Source organism: Schistocerca piceifrons, chromosome 9, assembly GCF_021461385.2.
Source record: "Schistocerca piceifrons isolate TAMUIC-IGC-003096 chromosome 9, iqSchPice1.1, whole genome shotgun sequence".
Classification (NCBI taxonomy): Eukaryota; Metazoa; Arthropoda; class Insecta; order Orthoptera; family Acrididae; genus Schistocerca; species Schistocerca piceifrons.
Window position 1 is genome coordinate 148672586 of NC_060146.1, and position 12728 is coordinate 148685313.

A 12728-nucleotide genomic window follows, 5' to 3' on the forward strand; every position below is an offset into this window, starting at 1 on the left:
GCTTTATACGCCTGGGCATTGAGTCAAACTGAGCTTGGGTGGCTTGTACAGGTACAACTGCTCATGCAGCTTCAACACGATACCACAGTTCATCAAGAGTAGTGGCTGGCGTATTGTGACGAGCCAGTTGCTCGGCCACCATTGACCAGACGTTTTCAATTGGTGAGATATCTGGAGAATGTGCTGACCATCGCAGCAATCGAACATTTTCTGTATCCAGAAAGGCCCGTACGGGACCTGCAACATGCGGTCGTGCATTATCCTGCTGAAATGTAGGCTTTTGAAGGGATCGAATGAACGGTAGAGCCACGGTTCGTAACACATCTGAAATGTAACGTCCACAGTTCAAAGTGCCATCAATGTGAACAAGAGGTGACCGAGACGTATAACCAATGGCATCCCATACCATCACGCCGGGTGATACGCCAGTATGGCGATGACGAATACACACTTACAACGTGCGTTCACCGCGGTGTCGCCAAACACGGATGCGACCATCACGGTGCTGTAAACAGAACCTGGATTCATCCGAAAAAATGACGTTTTGCCATTCGTGCACCCAGGTTCGTCGTTGAGTACACCATCGCAGGTGCTCCTGTCTGTGATGCAGCGTCAAGGGTAACCCCAGCCACGGTCTCCGAGCTGATAGTCCATGCTGCTGCAAACGTCGTCGAACTGTTCGTGCAGGTGGTTGTTGTCTTGCAAACGTCCCCATCTGTTGACTCAGGGATCGAGACGTTGCTGCGCGATCCGTTACAGCCATGCGGATAAGATGCCTGTCATCGCGACTGCTAGTGATACGAGGCCGTTGGGATCCAGGACGGCGTTCCGTATTACCCACCTGAACCCACCGATTTCATATGCTGGTAACAGTCATTGGATCTCGAGAAACACGAGCAGCAATGTCACGATACGATGAACTGCAATCGCGATTGGCTAAAATCCGACCTTTATCAAAGTCGGAAACGTGATGGTACGCATTTCTCCTCCTTACACGAGGCATCACAACAACGTTTCACCAGGCAACGCCGGTCAACTGCTGTTTGTGTATGAGAAATCGGTTGGAAACTTTCCTCATGTCAGTACGTTGTAGGTGTCGCCACCGGCGCCAACCTTGTGTGAATGCTCTGAAAAGCCAATCATTTGCATGTGGCAGCATCTTCTTCCTGTCGGTTGAATTTTACGTCTGTAGCACGTCATCGTCGTGGTGTAGCAATTTTTATGGCCAGTAGTGTGTGTCCAACATGTTTCCTAAAACTTTAGAGAACTGTTCTTATTGTGTTAACAGTACTAACTGGCTGACCCATGTTCTTGTAAGTGGTCAGCCGGCCATATTTCCCTGTGCCTTTCTTTTAGCTCCTTTCACCTATGTTTTAATCTCAGGTTCAGCACCTTTCAGCCTTTCTCCGTCGTCTTAAGGCGAATGAGATAGAGTGGCTGTGTGGGTCAAAACGAGGTGGGAGTGAGTGAATGAATGAGTGTCATTTTATAAGTTTCCTCCTCGCAAGACGATAATCAGTTCAGCCCTTTTATCCACATTCGTTTCTTTTAATATGTGTAAGGTCGCTGACAACCTCGCCATTCAGGGCTCGTTAACTCCAATCAGTCACTCACACACTCACTCACAACACACACATACACATAACACACACGCACACGCCGTCACACACAGAAGTCATCGTTAAAAGGATAAAGTTATGAGTTAGAGAAGAGATCACGTCCACATAAACGAGCACATAGTGGGCCCGCTCCCACAGGAAAAGAAAAAACTCAACGATGGAAAGCAAATTCTAGAATACATACCTGACGAGTAGAAACCATTTTATAGAAGTATCCTCCAGTGGCCAGTGAAGGATGGACAAGGTAAAGGAGGAACCTAACTACCAATGAAGTTAAAATTTCTGAGTTTTTAGGCCGCGTCATATTTATTCACACTATCGACGTTTCGACGCCTCTGCTCAGACATCAGGATCTTGTGGTGTACACTGCAGATAGTGCTCGATCTACAGTGGGCACCACAAGGTCCTGATGAGGATCGCAGCAGAGGGGTCGAAAGGTCGATCGTTTGAATAAATATGACGCGGCCTAAAATCCCAGAAGATTGTAACTTTAGTGAGTGCCTGCAGTCTTACATAACCATTGTTAGCTTTACTGAATTTTGCTTGTGGTTGTATTATTGTATTATGAATAAAACTGTACACCCTGGTACCAGTTGCTACATGCATACCCCACGACACCATCCTCAAAGCCGTCGTGTAGCAAAACAGTTTTTTCATGCCTCCTAAAAAGTTGACTTTCTGGGACATGAACCCTTTTCTAGGTCACCGATTCAATTGCACTGCTGTGCAAGAAAGTATAATTAGCCAGCCAGCATGGGTATTCGATTGGCCACTGTCGTGATTCTGTTGTGCTTCTGTGCGGGGAGTGGTGGCGGATGACGACACGTTTACTCAGGACTGGTCTGTTTAATCTGAGCTGGAGAATTCGATCATCAGGCTGCTGCTTTTATACCGTTCGATAGGGTCTGCACGAGAAAGAGAGAAGTTTGGGAATCCGTTTCAGCCCTGTCTGTGACTTTACTGTAGAACTAAGCTGAATCTGCCAACGGATTAAAAGACTATTACTTGATTGGGGAACACATCCATGGTAGAGGCAGGACACCATTCAGTTTTGGCACAACTCTGAAATACAGAAAGGTCTTGATCTCGCAATTCTTTATTAAGAGTGAAGCGTTTCAAAATTTCATCATCATACTGAGGCTGAGGAATGAAGTGTACGAAGAAATTAACGATAGCAAATACGCACATAATAACAAAAACGTGCATCTTTGTAATCCATGTACAGGCTTTTCAGTTAATATAGTTCTTAAATTTAACTGTCTCGAATGAAAAGCAGCCCACAGTTGCACCAATTATGTTTATTTTAGACCTTGACCATGGTATCTACTGTAATAATATAGACTTTTTCAGAAGTCATAAGCTTTTAAAAATAAAAAAAAAGTCTTGGCCAAGCGTCTGCGTCAAGATCAATAAAATAACTTCATCAGACATAAGCCTGCTTCGATCATAAGTAAATTTTATTTTATTGATCTTGACGCAGACGCTGGGTTAAGACATTTTTCATTTTTAAAATCTTATGACTTCTGAAGAAGGCTATATTATTATAGTAGAAACCATGTTCAAGGTATAAAATAAACATAATTAGTGCAACAGTGGGCTGTTTTTCATTCGAGACAATTTCGTAAAGTTTGCTGGTGTTGCTGCCATGATGAAAATAACCTTAAATTTAAACCAAGCTTAAGTAAAAAGGTAACGAAAGTGAGCGCGGAGACTGAATACAATACAGATCTCATCTCATGTTGGCATATTTGACAGTGGCGTTGTCTCTTCGTAGAGGCTCTGAGCACTATGGGACTTAACATTCTTCGTAGAGAATCAATGCCATATTGACTGTAGCGATTAAGATATCTAAGAAGCAAAAGAAGCAACTTGAGAAAGATACATTTATACTGATAAACATATTGATGTTATACCTTTACACTTTTTAATATAAAAAAGAGTAGTATAAAAGATTGTAGTATTAGCTTCTATTTCACTTCAAATTGTTGCCGCTCATCTAGACTTACCTAAATGGTTCTGCTATATGTCATCCATTCTATGTTTGGCGATTATAATAGTACCACAATTTGTCATACACTTGTAACATTTCATTCTGTGATAGTTGTAAACTCATAACAGCTGAATTTTTCAAATGGCTCTGAGCACTATGGGACTTAACATCTATGGTCATCAGTTCCCTAGAACTTAGAACTACTTAAACCTAACTAACCTATGGACAGCACACAACACCCAGTCATCAAGAGGCGGAGAAATCCCTGACCCCGCCGCGAATCGAACCCGGGAACCCGGGCGTGGGAAGCGAGAACGCTACCGCACGACCACGATCTGTGGACAGCTGAATTGTTGTTACGATCTAATTCTATACCATTAAGTTCTTTAAAAACTTAAAAAATCCTTTTTATTGTGATGATGGCTTTCTCTTTATTTCAAGTTGTTGCCACTAATCTAGGCTCACCTAAATGATTCTGTTATATGTCATTCATTACACGTTCGACTATTGGAATAGACTACATTTGGTGATACTTAATGTACATTTTATTAACTATGGTTATAAACTTATTTTTAACTACTTATTTTTTACTTCTGATCTGTATCGATTATTGTTATCTGTTTGGTTTGCCACCAATCTAGGCTCATCTAAATGATTCTGTTATATGTCATTCCTTACAGACACGTTTGACTATTGGAATATGACTACATTTGGTGATACTTAATGTACATTTTATTAACGATGGTTATAAACCTATTTTTAACTACTTATTTTTTACTTCTGATCTGTGTCGTTTTTATGTTTGTTTTGTACCACTCCAGAAAATGGTTGCAAATATGTCTTCTGTTTTCATTACTGACCAAACGACGATCTCTGTAACATTATCACGATGGTAACGTGGCACATGTCATGCTGTGAATATTTGAGTTTCTCCTGCATAAAAATAGCATAAATGTATCTTTGGCAAGCTGTTCACAATGTTCTGACATGTGCTTCATCACTATGTATACCATCCGTCCCCGGTAGCTGAATGGTGGCCGGCACGGTAACTCAGCGTGTTCGGTCAGAGGGCTGGTTGGCCTCATTAAAAAAAAAAAAAAAAAAAAAAAAAAAACTGAGTGGAACGATCAACAAACGAACTTTAACGGATGCCATGTGACGTCCGCAACGACCAAACTCAACGATTAAAAAAAACAAAGGTGGTCAGCGCGGCAGAATGTCAGTCCTAAGGGACCGGGTTCGATTCACGGCTAGGTCGGAGATTTTCTCCGCTCAGGGACTGGGTGTTGTGTTGTCCTAATCATCTTCATTTCATCCCCATCGACGGGCAAGGCGCCGAAGTGGCGTCAACTCGAAAGACTTTCACCTGGCGAACCGTCTATCGGACGGGAGGCCATAGTCTCACGACATTTACAAAATGGTTCAAATGGAGCTAAGCACTATGGGACTCAACATCTTAGGTCATCAGTCCCCTAGACTTAGAAACTACTTAAACCTAACTAACCTAATGACATCACACACATCCATGCCCGAGGCAGGATTCGAACCTGCGACCGTAAAGGCGCGCGATTCCGGACTGAAGCGCCTAGAACCGCTCGGCCACAACGGCCGGCACGACATTTACACTTTACTATTTATACTGTACTTGTTTGTGAAATTCCTTGACTTCATTTCTATGCTAGCGCCACCTACCTGCCTTCATTTGCTTCTTAGACAGCTTAATCGCTTCACCCACTGGTTCTCTTCGAATAAAAAATGGTTCAAATGACTCTGAGCACTATGGGACTTAACTTCTGAGGTCATCAAAATGGCTCTGAGCACTATGCGACTTAACTTCTGAGGTCATCAGTCGCCTAGAACTTAGAATTAAACCTAACTAACCTAAGGACATCACACACATCCGTGCCCGAGGCAGTATTCGATCCTGCGACCGTAGCGGTCGCGCGGTTCCAGACTGTAGCGCCTGGAACCGCTCGGCCACCCTGGCCGGCTCTCTTCGAATAGACAAAGGCACTGTCAAATATGCTTACACGAGATGAGATCTGTATTACATTCAGTCTATGTTTTCACTTTCGTTAGCTTTTTACTTATGTTTGATTTAAATGTAAGCACGATATTAACTGAAAATTCTGTCTATGGATTACTAAGATGCATACTTGTGTTATTATGTACGTTTTTGCTATCGTTAATTTCCTTGTGGACTTTATTCCACAGCTTCAGTGTGAAGCCGAAATTATGAAACGCTTAACAATTAATAAAGAACTGTGCGATCAAGACCTTTCTACATTTCAAAGTGGTGGAAAGAAAGTAGTTGCTAAAGTTGCTGTATTTGCCGTCGCGCTTGGAAATGTTACATTTCTAGTTTTGCAGATTGACAGACAGTGTTACAAACGCGTGAGAGTTTTGTGGCGTAATCAAAAGTCCATAGTTACACGTCCCAGCAGGACGCAGTCGCTGAACGTCTGTCGTAGGAGAGATAAACGCACAAACACATGCAGAAGCAGGAAGGGCAGATGTGATATGAGGCACTGCGCCGACAGTTGCGACTTGAAGGCCGCCCTGTGCTGACGTAATAACAGGAAAACAGAATAGCGCATGCGCAGCGTGCTGCAAGCTTCTGCAGGTTCGGACACGAGTAGCGATAGTCCTCAGTGGCTGTGTCATACGACGAGTCGGCGATATCGCAAAACGTAAGTTCACTGTTTCAATAACTAATGCAACACAGTAAATTTGTATGTATGAACAACCACTTCTTTCATTTGCATCTGCTTCTACATGTTTACTCTGCAATTCACAATTAAGAATCTGACAGAGGGTTCGTACGACCACCTGTAAGTTATTTCTCTAGCGTTCCACACTCGAACGGCGCGAGGGAAACACGAGCGCTTAAACCTTTCCGTGCGAGCTCCGATTTCTCTCATTTCATTATGATGATCATTCCTCTCTACGTTGGTGGGCGCCTACATAATATATTCACACTCTGAGGGGAAACTTGATGATTGAAATTTCGTGAGAAGATCCTTTCGCACCAAAAAACGCCTTTGTTTGAATGATTGCCACCCAAATTCGCTTATCCGTGGCACTCTCTCCCCTATTTCGCGATAATACAAAGCGAGCTGCCCTTCTTTGTACTTTTGTGATATCCTCTGTCAATCCTGACTGTGCAGATCCCCCACCACACAGCAGTACTCCAGAACAGGGCGGATAAGCGTAGTCTAAACAGTCTTTTTAGTAGCTCTGTAGCACTTTCTAAGTATTCTGCTAGTAAATCGCTGTCTTTGCTATGCTTTTCTCACTACGTTAACTATGTGATCATTCCAGTTTAAGTTATTCGTAACTGTAACGCGTAATTGTTATTTAGTTGAATTTACACCCTTTAGATTGTGATTTATCCTGTAACCGAAATTTTGCGCATTCTCCTAGTACCTATTCATGTGGATGAGTTCCCATTTTTGATTTTTTAGAATGAAGTGCCACTTTTCGCATCCTACAGATACCTTGTTTAAATCATTTTGCCATTAATTTCGATCATCCATGACTTTCCAAGACGGTAAATGACAGCATCATTTGCAACCGATCTAACGGGGTGCTCACATTGTCTCCTAAATAGTTTATGTAAATCAGGAACATCAAAGGGCCTACAACGCTACCTTGGGGAACGCCAGATGTTACTTCTGTTTTACTCGATGACTTTCCGTCAGTTACTACGAACTGTGTGTGACCTTCCTGACACGAAATCACGCATCAAGTCGCAGAACTGAGTTGATACTCTGTCTGCACGCAATTTGATTAGAAGTCACTTGTGAGGAACGGTATCAGAAACCTTTTGGAAATCTAGAAATGTGGAATGAATTCGACATCCCCTGACGGTAGCACTTATTACTTCGTGAGAATAAACAGCTCGTTATGTTTCACAGAACGATATTTTCTGAATCCGTGATAGCTATTTGTCAATAAATCGTTTTGTTCGACGTGATCCATAATGTTCGAGCACAGTATGTGTTGCAAATTGTCGTTAGTAATATGGGTCTGTAATTCAGCTGATTATTCCTATTTTCTTTCTTGGGTAATGGTGTGACTTCCTGTCTTCGGGTACGGATCTTTTTACGAGCGACGAGCGACTGGAATTATTGCTAAGTTGGCGTTATTGTATCACCGTACTCTCAAACGAACCTCAGTGGAATACGATCTGGACCGGAAATCGTGCCTTTATCAAGTGATTTAAGCTGCTTCGCTATACTGAGAATACCCACTTTTAACATACACTTGTTTGTAGTTCTTCTTGATATGAATTCTGGAATATTTACTTCGTCTTCTTTGCTGAAGAATTTCGGAAAAGTAACTTCAGCGGCACTGTCATGAGTAACATCACCACTGCTATCGTGCAATGAAGGTATTGATTGCGCCTTTCCGCTGGTGTACATTACATGCGACCATTTCGTGACAGAGTTACGTTGTGGACTCTATTAAAAACATCTTTAATTTAAATTTATTTAATCTCTCTCTTCCCGCTGGTTTACGTCCATCACCGATAATTCTCTTTCTTTAAGTTGCGACGAGACGTGATCAGAAACCACATACGACACGATTATTTTTAAATTGATGACCTAATCACTCGGTCACAGCGTCATCTGTCGGGAAACGAAAAAAGTGTTTCAGACAAAACTTGTATATTTTTTCCACAGAATCCGAGTCTGCCATATAAAATGAGGGTTCCCATTTAAGATTCCAAAGTTGTTCTCTCCCCCCCACGCACTCACGCACACACACACACACACCCATACACACACACACACACACACACACACACACACACACACACACACACACACACACATGAAGTGGGTGGTGGGTTGAGTTGGGTATCGTTGGGTGTTACCCTCTGAGATGAACAAATGTTAATTATAAATCGTTTGGATCAGATGTGTAGTTTTCGAGATGTTTCTATGTCTTAAGATAAATTGAACACCCTGTACATTGCTCTCATTTATACTGGCCATTAAAATTGCTACACCAAGAAGAAATGCAGATGATAAAACGGGTATTCATTGGACAAATATATTATACTAGAACTGACATGTGATTAAATTTTCACGCAAATTGGGTGCATAGATCCTGAGAAATCAGTACCCAGACGTATTCAATTGGTGACAGATCTGGAGAATGTGCTGGCCAGGGCAGCAGTCGAACATTTTCTGTATGCAGAAAGGCCTATACAGGACGTGCAACATGCGGTCGTGCATTATCCTGTTGAAATATAGAGTTTCGCAGGGATCGAATGAAGGGTAGAGCCACGGGTCGTAACACATCTGAAATGTAACGTCCACTGTTCAAAGAGCCGTCAGTGCGAACAAGAGGTGACCGAGACATGTAACCAATGGCACCCCATACCATCACGCCGGGTGATACGCAAGTATGGAGGCGACGAATACACGCTTCCAATGTGCGTTCACCGCGATGTTGCCAAACACGGATGCGACCATCACGATGCTGTAAACAGAGCCTGGATTCATCTGAAAAAAAAAAAAAACGATTAACTGCAATCGCGATAGGCTACAATCCGACGTTTATCAAAGTCGGAAACGTGATGGTACACGTTTCTCCTCCTTCAACATGGCATCACAACAACGTTGCACCAGGCAACGCCGGTCAATTGCTGTTTGTGTATGAGAAATCGGTTGGAAACTTTCCTCATGTGATCACGCTGTAGGTGTCGCCACTGGTGCTAACATTGTGTGAATGCTCTGAAAAGCTAATTATTTGCATATCACAGCATCTTCTTTCTGTCGGTTAAATTCGCGTCCGTAGCACCTCATCGTGTTGTAGCAATTTTAATGGCCAGTAGTGTATAAGCATATATTTATGTAACACTCATAGTTGAGGCTTCCTTGTTTCCACTGCGCTTATTAGTGTATCAGAACCACTTTCACTACCATTTCTTACCACTTAAGCAGTACAAATGAGCAAAGTACATTTATAAATTCCAAAACTTGCACCTCTTTACAACAATCTAAATTCAAAGATCTGGACGATGAAATCCAAGGTTCTGTCCAAAGGTAGTGTTAAAATGTTTCTGCGTATTTGTGTTAATATGCAGATATGTTATTTTGTATTCTAAATGTTTGTGCATCGTGTAACTGAGGCGGAAGCGGTTAACCAGTCCAGAATTCGCCTGGATGAGTTTTTTACTTATTTACTTACCTGTTACTGCGCATCTGACTCAACACCCTTCTCTTTCAGTGCGACACTAAATATACAGGGTATTACAAAAAGGTACGGCCAAACTTTCGGGAAACATTCCTCACACACGAAGAAAGAAAATATGTTATGTGGACATGTGTCCGGAAACGCTTACTTTCCGTGTTAGAGCTCATTTTATTACTTCTCTTCAAATCACATTAATCATGGAATGGAAACACACAGCAACAGAACTTACCAGCGTGACTTCAAAAACTTTGTTACAGGAAATGTTCAAAATGTCTTCCGTTAGCGAGGATACATGCATCCACGCTCCGTCGCATGGAATCCCTGATGCGCTGATGCAGCCCTGGAGAATGGCGTATTGTATCACAGCCGTCCACAATACGAGCACGAAGAGTCTCTGCGTTTGGTACCGGGGATGCGTAGACAAGAGCTTTCAAATGCCCACATAAATGAAAGTCAAGAGGGTTGAGGTCAGGAGGCTATGGAATTGGACCACCTCTACCAATCCATCGGTCACCGAATCTGTTGTTGAGAAGCATACGAACACTTCGACTGAAATGTGCAGGAGCTCCATCGTGCATGAACCACATGTTGTGTCGTACTTGTAAAGGCACATGTTCTAGCAGAACAGGTTGAGTATCCCGTATGAAATCATGATAACGTGCTCCATTGAGCGTAGGTGGAAGAACATGGGGCCCAATCAAGACAGCACTAACAATGCCTGCCCAAACGTTCACAGAAAATCTGTGTTGATGACGTGATTGCACAATTGCGTGCGGATTCTCGTCAGCCCACACATATTGATTGCGAAAGTTTACAATTTGATCACTTTGGAACGAAGCCTCATTCGTAAAGATGAGGATTGACACATTGTTGGATGAATCATTCGCAGAAGTGTACCCGTGGAGGCCAATCAGCTGCTGATAGTGCCTGGACACGCTGTACATGGTACGGAAACAACTGGTTCTCCCGTATCACTCTCCATACAGTGACGTGGTCAACGTTACCTTGTACAGCAGCAACTTCTCTGACGCTGACATTAGGGTTATCGTCAACTGCACGAAGAATTGCCTCGTCCATTGCAGGTGTCCTCGTCTTTCTAGATCTTTCGCAGTCGCGAGTCATAGGCTGGAAATTTTCCGTGCTCCCTAAGACGCCGATCAATTGCTTCGCACGTCTTCGTGTCGGGACACCTTCGTTCTGGAAATCTGTCTCGATACAGACGTACCGCGCCAAGGCTATTGCCCCGTGCTAAACCATACATCAAATGGGCATCTGCCAACTCCGCATTTGTAAACATTGCACTGACTGCAAAACCACGTTCGTGATGAACACTAACCTGTTGATGCTACGTACTGATGTGCTTGATGCTAGTACTGTAGAGCAATGAGTCGCATGTCATCACAAGCACTGAAGTCAACATTACCTTCCTTCAATTGGGCCAACTGGCGGTGAATCGAGGAAGTACAGTACATACTGACGAAACTAAAATGAGCTCTAACATGGAAATTAAGCGTTTCCGGACACGTGTCCACATAACATCTTTTCTTTATTTGTGTGTGAGGAATGTTTCCTGAAAGTTTGGCCGTACCTTTTTGTAACACCCTGTATACATCATAGATTTTTGAGACTTGATAAGGTCCCTCGAACCATATAGTTTCATTAACAAAGGATCGAGTCGATATTGTTTTTGGATAATGGATTGTGTTATACTTATTTCATGTGATGCCAGCTCGTGTCGTTGCTTAACTTCCACAGCCATTTGCAGTGTCATGCTTATCAGTGTCATAACTCTGGTGTGGGCAGACACTGAAATAAGCAACTGATCTCTGCTTACCTCCTACCCCACAGCCATTGTATCCAGGCAGATATACGTACAGGAAGTAGCAAGATGTGGTTGCCATCACTGCGGGAACAGCTCAATGTAGCACCAATCTGTCGCTCTCCCATGGCATTTAGTCAATCCATAGACGATATGGAACTGTTCATCAGTAAATCTATTAATACTGATATCACTGCTAATGCGCCACTAACAATGCTGAAGAAACAAACCCGAGACAGAACGGAGCAGTGCCTAATTCAAGCTTGAAGGCAAAGATTCAAGTCGGTATATTTGTTGACGACTGGAAGTTCCATGAGTGGAAGTTCAAAATGGTTCAAATGGCTCTGAGCACTATGGGACTTAACATCTAAGGTCATCAGTCCCCTAGAACGTAGAACTACTTAAACCTAACCTGAGGACGTCACGCACATCCATGCCTGAGGCAGGATTCGAACCTGCGACCATAGCGGTCGCGCGGTTCCGGACCTAGAACCGCTCGGCCACACCAGCCGGCTGAGTGAAAGTAGTAAATTTGTTTCCAAATAAGCCACGCATTGCATACTGTTATGGAGATATGTGCAGTGCAATTTTTATACATAAGAGGGCATTTTGGAAACTAAGGCCCAATCGGTCGCGAAATGGAAACGACACTGAAAATACGATGAAGCTTTGCACAGATGTGTTGGGCGGGGTCTCTAGCGGCCCTGTCGATCGCGCCACGTCGCTCTTTTCACTTCTGAGCACACAGTGGGCACTTAAAGATGCCCAGAACAATAGTGTGTCCTGCCGAGTAGGGGCCCCCACTGAGAGGTTTCGCCTGATTTCATGCAACCCCACATATCGTATCTGTAAGACACTTCCTTCTTCAGGGCAATTCTCGTCCCCACACTGCAGGGGCAATGAGGATGACCCTGCAGCATTTTGGATCGAAAGTGTTTGATCACCCACCACACACCCTGGCCTTGGTTCTCTCCGATTTTCATCTCTGCTCAAATAAACCGCTGGATGTGAAGACAATATTTTGACACAGACAACGAGCAGCAGTCCAGTGTAGAAAATTGTCGGAAAGCACAGGAGGGTTCGTTTTATGACG

At 43.3% G+C, this 12728-nt stretch overlaps 1 protein-coding gene across 1 annotated transcript in view; it reads left to right on the forward strand.

Moving 5' to 3' along the window:
• The first annotated feature begins 6229 nt into the window (after nt 1–6229).
• Nucleotides 6230–12728, forward strand: part of LOC124717056 — a 66834-nt gene continuing 60335 nt past the window's right edge. The window contains exon 1 of the mRNA XM_047243737.1: nt 6230–6299. The gene's annotated coding sequence lies outside the window, so the exon portion shown is untranslated. The remainder of the gene's footprint in view (nt 6300–12728) is intronic.